Source organism: Sinohyriopsis cumingii, chromosome 9 (assembly GCF_028554795.1).
Source record: "Sinohyriopsis cumingii isolate HCF-2022 chromosome 9, ASM2855479v2, whole genome shotgun sequence".
NCBI lineage: Eukaryota > Metazoa > Mollusca > Bivalvia > Unionida > Unionidae > Sinohyriopsis > Sinohyriopsis cumingii.
This window is the reverse complement of record NC_142969.1, coordinates 40,744,782-40,752,872: the sequence shown is the minus strand read 5'-3', so window position 1 is coordinate 40,752,872 and position 8,091 is coordinate 40,744,782.

Genomic DNA, 8,091 nt, shown 5'->3' with positions numbered 1-8,091 from the left:
TAGAATTGGAATGCGGCCACTTCCGATTTTGAGATAAGATATAATGCAATCCGATCTACCGGCGCACCTAAAAGTCTCTGCCGTACTTTGCCATAGTAATTTTTTTCTTTTTTTTTCTAGTCAAATCTAAAAAGAAGAGTTCATAAAACTGCTTTGCACGCGTATCGACCAACCCGTAAAACCTAGAATGTGTCGGAAAAAGGGCTCATGGACTATAGTATAAAATCCATGTTTGACAGCTGAAAGCAAAGGAGATGATCGGATGAATTATTTCAAACACATTATTTATTTATAACTGGTTTTGTACGATTCGGTCAATCATCGCTGCCCCCTTAGCAACACATGCAAAGAAAGCGGAAACGAACATATTGATAAAATCAGAACCTTGAAATCGATCCTTTCTCGATACACTGTCCGTTTTATATCGTTTGCGCCGGCTAAAATATGCTCCTATTATATTGAACCTTACTCTTCAATCATCTAATGTGTGCAGTTCAATATTGTCTGGCACACTATTCTATTTATACTGCGCGTGTTAGATCCACCATTATTATACGAGTCAACCTCAACAAGTTGTGAAAGATGATCTAAATAAGGAAGTACTCTTTTGCTTGAAAGAAATAAAAACAGCGTACAAGTACCCGTATATGATATCTCATATCTCAAGTCTATTAAAACGGACTCGCTAGCGTCCTCCAATAACGTTTACCTTCCGATTGTGATAGCTTACGCAAAATATGGTGATGTTGTTGTTGTTGTTGGGTTTAACGCCATATTTCAGCACACGATAGGCTATGCATGGCGGCCAGTATTAATGGTGGAGGAAGAACCCGGGAAAACCCCGGGAAGAACCACCGACCCACGAGAAGCTACTGGCAAGCTTTCTCTCATACCCACATTGGCTGACAAAATATGGTGAAACATATTTGAAAATGTCACAGAAATTGAGCTTTTGGTAATTCGATTTTCATCCCAGGGACCCCAGTGGAGAGCCAGCAATAATATTTTCTCTGGTACACATGAAAACTACCAAATTAAGGTAGCATAAAGATGGACGATCGGAAAGACACTCAGATGTCGGAACAGACAGAAAGTTTCACAGTTTCAGTGACACATGATATGAGAATTAGGATCTCGATTTGAAAACTGATACGGAGTTACATTAAGGACTCGGTAATAATAATAACGAAATTTCTAAATACAACAAGTTTGTGTTCCCTGCTAATTCTATAACTTCCAACGGATTTTTAAGGCAACTTTAAATAGCAGAAACTAAGGAGTAAAATACCGATGAAGTCTACTTTCAAGATTACTAATGAGGAGGTAAAGCTTCTATTATATTTTTATTCTGACTGTACTATTACATTTTATTTTAAATGTTTTGACTCGCTTTCTGTATCATATAACGAAAAAATGGTCTCGTCGGTATTCACGTGGTTCGCGGTAGAAACACTTTGTTCAGCGGAATCATTGTTTGTGTCACAGATGTAGAAGGTTATTTCCACATATGTAGCATATTCTTCATTAAATCATTTTATCGCTTTAAAAAAAAATAATATATTTTAAAGATAACACTGGTCAACAGTGAAATCATTACTGACTTGAAAAGGCCCTAATCTGTAGTATTTTGGTGTGCCGAACACGAATATAACCGTGAAAAATTTGTATTGGCTCTCGTTTTGAAGATATTCATATACCTCATTTTCTATGTTTCACTGTGTAAATTTATCCAGTAGGACTGCAGCAACATCCGGAATAATGATGTAACATTGCATAATACCATCATGCTCACATCATCCACAGTTGATTGCATCATTTTCTGATGCAATGCAATACTAATGCCATGCGGCTGCTGAAGTAAGTTGACGTCAGCAGTGTACTATACATGTGTAGGCCTATTATACTAATGCCAGGTGGCTGCTGAAGCTGACGTAAGCAGTGTACTATATAAAGCCCAATCAGATAGGTTCAGCATTTAAAATATTTTAGACGTTGTGCGAGACAGTTCAAGCTACTGTTACATAAAACTTATTATTTTATCCATTTACGTACAATAAAGAACAGTAATGCCTCGAAAGTGTGTTAATACCGCGGACAATTTTTGCTATATTTGTGGGGAAGTGACATTTGCCAACCAGAAGAAAAGTATCAATTCTCAAGTGAAGAAGGCATATCATCTTTACTTCGGATGCAAGGTTGGTGACCAAGACAAGCCTTGGGCTCCGCATATATGCTGTGCTACATGTACAACACAGCTTTCACAGTGGTTGAATTGCAAAAGGTCATCAATGCCGTTTGCAGTCCCAATGGTGTGGAGAGAGCCAAGCAACCACCTAAATGACTGTTACTTCTGTTTGGTTCCTCCTCTTTCCGGCGGAATAACGAAGCGAAAGAAGTCGAGAATAGTCTACCCAAACATTCCGTCTGCATTGAGACCAGTTCCACATGGTGAGGGACTTCCTATTCCAGAACCTCCAGCAGAATATTCTCTTGATTCATCTGACGAAGACAAAGGTGAGTCGACCTGTTCTTCTCCTGGTCCATCAGCATGCAGTGATCCAGATTTTCACTGTGGTGCATCATCAACCCCACACAGAATAACACAGGAAGAACTAAATGACCTGATTCATGATTTGGACTTATCAAAGAACAAGGCAGAATTGCTAGGATCAAGACTCCAACAATGGAATCTTCTAGAAGAAGATGTCACAATTACTGCATATCGAAAGCGCCACCAGCAATTGGAGCCTTTCTTCAGAAAGGAAAGTAATCTGATATTCTGTTCCGATATTGAGGGCCTCATGAAAGCTTTAAAAATCACTCATGACCCACAAGAATGGAGACTATTTGTGGACTCTTCGAAACTGAGTCTCAAGGCTGTGCTTTTGCACAATGGAAACATTCTTCCATCTATTCCAGTAGCGTATGCTGTCCACATGAAAGAGACATACGATAACTTAAGGCAGCTACTGAATTCCATTGAGTATAACAAGTACAGCTGGCACCTCTGTGGTGATTTGAAGGTAGTTGCCCTTTTAATGGGACTGCAGCAAGGATATACAAAATACATGTGTTTCTTATGCGAGTGGGATAGCCGAGCAAGGGAAATGCACTACATGAGGAAGGAATGGACTCACAGGCAGAATGTAGCCATTGGAGAGAAGAATATCCAACACCCAGCTCTGGTTGAGGCTCAGAAAATCTTGCTACCACCCCTTCACATCAAACTAGGTTTGATGAAGAACTTCGTGAAAGCCATTGACCGGACTTTGCCAGCATTCCGATACCTGCATGAAAAATTCCCTCGACTCAGCGAAGCAAAGATTAAAGAGGGAGTTTTTGTGGGTCCTCAGATTCGAGAGCTTTTCAAAGATGACCGGTTCAACAACTTGCTGGAAGGTGACGCGAAACAAGCATGGAATGCTTTTCACCTAGTTTCTACAAACTTTCTCGGAAATGTTAGGGCAGAAAACTATAAGGAACTAGTAGAAGACATGTTGATGAAGTATAAGAAACTTGGCTGCAATATGTCTCTAAAGATTCACTTCCTTCATTCCCATTTGGATTTCTTTCCTAGCAACTGTGGTATTGTTAGTGATGAACACGGCGAACGTTTTCATCAAGATATCGCAACAATGGAACAAAGATACCAGGGAAAATGGTCCACTACAATGCTGGCTGACTACTGCTGGACACTCCTCACAGATGCTCCCGAACAGCTGTACAAGAGACAGGCGAAGAAATCTAAGATGTAGTCAATGACTTGATTTTTTATAGGTAGGCTATTACAGTTGACCTTTTACTATTGGAATGCATTTCGTTATGTAAACATTAATTTCTTGCAGATTACAAAAAAACTAGAGCCAATTTTGCAATTTGACTGTCATATTCGTGTTCAGCACATAAAAATTGATAAGAATTGACTAATTTTATTTCAGTAACATGACTTTTGTAAAAATTTGTTGTCCAGTGTAATTTTGCACTAACATAGCGATTTACACAGTCAACCGGTTCTTCACTTGTTGTCTTTACTTAAAAAGAACTACTACAGAGGGACCATAGATTGGTACTTACAACTACTAACTCATCGTTACGAGAGAAATACAATACTCCATAGTGATACATCTGTATTTAAATAACCTGGTAAAGAATTGTGGAGACAAGACAGAGTATAATATCTCTCCCCCTCCCTCTCTCTGTCCCCCCTTCTCTCTCATCATTGGACTGTTTCAACGACTTCATCACAAGAGTGTATATGTCAGACGACCTAATTAAAAGCAATACATTCCTCCATAAGTCAGTGTTATCATAATAATTATCATCTTATGGTAGCAGCATGGAAAAAAAATATATATGCATGCTATTCTAATTAGATCCCAAAGAGAATAATTAGGTTTTGCCTTAATATCATAATGATGTGTATGATAATCCAAAAAAATTGTATAATAAAATATACTTTTGGTGTAAACATAACATGTAAAATGTGTTGAGCTTATTTATGTCACCAAACAAAAGTCAACAGGAAAATTGGTAAAATTGATATAAAAGTCATACAAAGATTTAGAAAAGGAACTTACGTCATATTTATCTCTGGCACATTAAAATTCAAAGAAATTAATTTAAACTGTATTCCTAGTTTTGATTTTAACGTTACAGGTGTCCCATTTCATTAATTATATCATATTTGAAAATCATAAATAATAATAGTAATAAATTAAGACTAAGTTTGAAAAACTGCGTCAACTAAAACATTCTAGTTTGAATTGTATGTTAATGTATGTTAGTGTATGTTAATGTATATTAGATTATAATAGTGTATGTTAATGTATGTTAATGTATGTTAATGCATGTTAATGTATGTTAATGCTTGAAAATATGACTTTACCGATTACTATATTTAAAGTGACACCTGTCTAAAATGGACTGCAGATTGGTGTCCTGTCTTTATTATAGTGCGGTTTATTTAAAAGTAATGTATAAACAATGTTGATCAGATTACCATTATTCAACCGGAACAGTCTTGGGCCTTTCAGTCAATTATACTGGAGAAATCTCTCGAACAAAATAATACAGTAGTCATCAATAAAGTTGCCTTAAAAAGTTGGATATAGTTCATATATAGGTGACTCTAATTGCGTCCCATATATGACTTTCATAACGAGGAAAATAGGCAACGGACAACCGATTTTCCATTTTCCACAATATCACTCACTATGACAAAGCAAACCTAGTAGAGAATTGATGGCAAGTCGTGTATATTCTCGGCTAAAACATAATATTATCCCGCTGGCACAGGTGTGTTTCTGGGCTAGAATTGACCTCTTATGCATATAACCTGAAATCATGTATTATTGACATTACTGTAAATGATGAAGGAGAAACATGGAGATAAAGTATGGATACCTCTTCCATCGAAATCTGACCCCGCCTCGCCAACGACTGATCATTTAAAACTGTTTGGTGATACCTTAATGAAATGTACCTTCCTTGCCAGTGTTTTGACTTTGTCACATTGATTAAATGTAACTGGATGCCTTGCATGTCTTCTCTCAATTGTCTGAGTAGAAGAGAATCTACATCCTTTGTTACTTTGCTACAGCCTGAAGTTGTTGTTATTTAGCAAAAGACAGCATTACTTGTTATTTAGCAATTAGCCTGCGTATTTTTTTATTTAGCAATAGGATGCATGCCTTGCTATTTGGCAAGGTATGCGTGTGCTGGATTTGAATAGGGTCTTTATTTTCTTAAATTTTACAAGTTATAATTGCTATGGAGTTTAAATATTTATCACAGTTTTCTATATACGTTTATTATTTAACTCGGCTTAGTGGTCCTTTATGGCCAGTGTTGTATTTTTAATCTTGCTGAGTATAAACCAAGTCTATGTGTAATAGCTTGAGAGATCTATTTTATAAATCGAGTTTAGGTTTAATCGATGTTAGAATTGATTCGTTTATTTCCGCAATTATCAGTTTCCATAGTGATGAACACAAAAATAAAAAATAAACAAAAGCAAGTATTGTTGATTCTTGTATTAGTTTTACCAAAAATAACATTTTTGGCAATAAACGCATTTTTATATTGAGTCTTTGAAATCGTGTTTTGCAACAAACACGAACTCCACGATAAATGGAACCCAGTGAATGCAAGTGCATCTATAGGATTCTTAAAGGTTTGGTTGTATTGTTTGTATTGAAAATTATAATAATAAAATCAACCAGATGGACAGTTATATTTCAATCTGGAAGGATACCGTACTGGTTTCTGTACCTAGTATTCTACACCCCAACTCCCCACTCCCGCAGAAAATATTTTTGAAAATGGGTCTATCTACGTATGACAAATATTCCTATAAATACTATTTTCAGGAGTTTGTTCATTTTCTGTAAAGGAAGGATAGAGAAACTATTGTTTCAATTTATGAAATACTTTGTTTTTAAGATGAAACAATGGAATTATATTATTACACTATAGGACGTTGATGACGGTAATCATCTTCCCAATAATAAGTGTATATTAATCAACAACCTCTGCTTTAAGCGAAAAAGCTCGCCCGTTCCAAAAAAAGTCTCTCTTTTTTTCTTCTATTCAGACAATCAAGAAATTGTCGCACTATATTAGGTTAATTAGCTCCGGCGTCACCATCGTCGCTGCGAACATAACCGATCTTCATGAGTTTACCCTTGAGACGTGCCTGTTGCGGTCACAGCTCTGGCTCAGACGCATTGTATAACCGACTCTGGAAAAGTAGTACCTGCCTCCACCGGACTAGTTAATTACCGATTCAGACTCCGTCGCCACCCCGTGCTGACTACGGCGACGTACCATTCAGGGACGCTCAAAACCATCTCTAATATATAGTAAACACCCTTAGAAAAACCCTATAGCAGCATTGTTGGACCCTCATTCTTGTTTATCATTCACACCACCTCCACCGTTTGTTCACTGCCTCATTCAACCTGCTTCGTCAGATCTTTTGTGACATGCATTGCAAAAGATGACTCTATCACACACATCTTTTAAAATTAATGCTCACAAGCACCATTTTCCTTTCTCAGTCCAACAATTTCCAGTGATGACTTGAGCCTTCCGCGCATCGTTTGAAGACCTTTTCCGGGTTGTGCAACTTAATATTTTTCTGCCTCCGCTTGTTACGTCATTGGCCCTGCTTATAATGATCCCGCATCCATCAAGTATTAATTAAGAAGGATCAGCCGCTGTGTAAACAACTACAGTTAGGAAGAGACGATAATAGTAGTGAAGGGGGGTAGTTTACGGACAATGGGAATTAGCATTAAAAACACCCTTGGGTCAGATTACGGACAATGGAAATTTAACATGGCGAAAAATCGTGGGTCAGATTACGGACAAGGGGAATTAACATGGCAAAAAATCGTGGGTCACTTTACGGACAAGGGGAATTTAACATGGCGATAAATCGTGGGTGTTACGGACACGGGGAATTTAACATGGGATTTTTTTTTAAAAATTTTTTTTAAAAAAAGGGGTAGGCAATTCAAAGACTATCTCTTTTCGAGAAATATGGCTGGCCCTGAAAAGGGCCTTTGGCTTTCTTCTTTTATTTCCTCCATCTTCTCATCCAGCCCCTAATCTTTCCCCAAATTCCTTTTTTCTTCTTCTTTTCATTTTCCGGTATCCAGTCCGGGTGACCCATGGCTCGGAACTTCTGTTGGATTTTTATCCAGTTATTGTTCAGTCTCTCATATTCTTCTTTTTTCTTTCTATTCTCTTGTTCTTTTCTATCTTTTGCCCACCTGTCCTTAATTTTCTGCACTTCTTCCTCTATTATCTTTTTCATCTTTTCTTCCGCTTTCTTTAGTTGTTCAATGCCCCTTTTCACGAACTTCCACTCTGACCATTTCTCTAGTTCTTCTAAATAGCATCTCACTGCTTTTACTTTGTCCATAGACTCTTTTATAGTCCCCACTCTTACATACTCTGGTTTAATCAATCCTCTCAATCTCTTAACTTCTTCCTCTATCATCTCCTCTATCATCTTCCTCGCTAATTGTAGTTCATTGACATAGTCAAGACTTTTTCTCAACCTCCATTCTCTTTCTATCCTTTCAA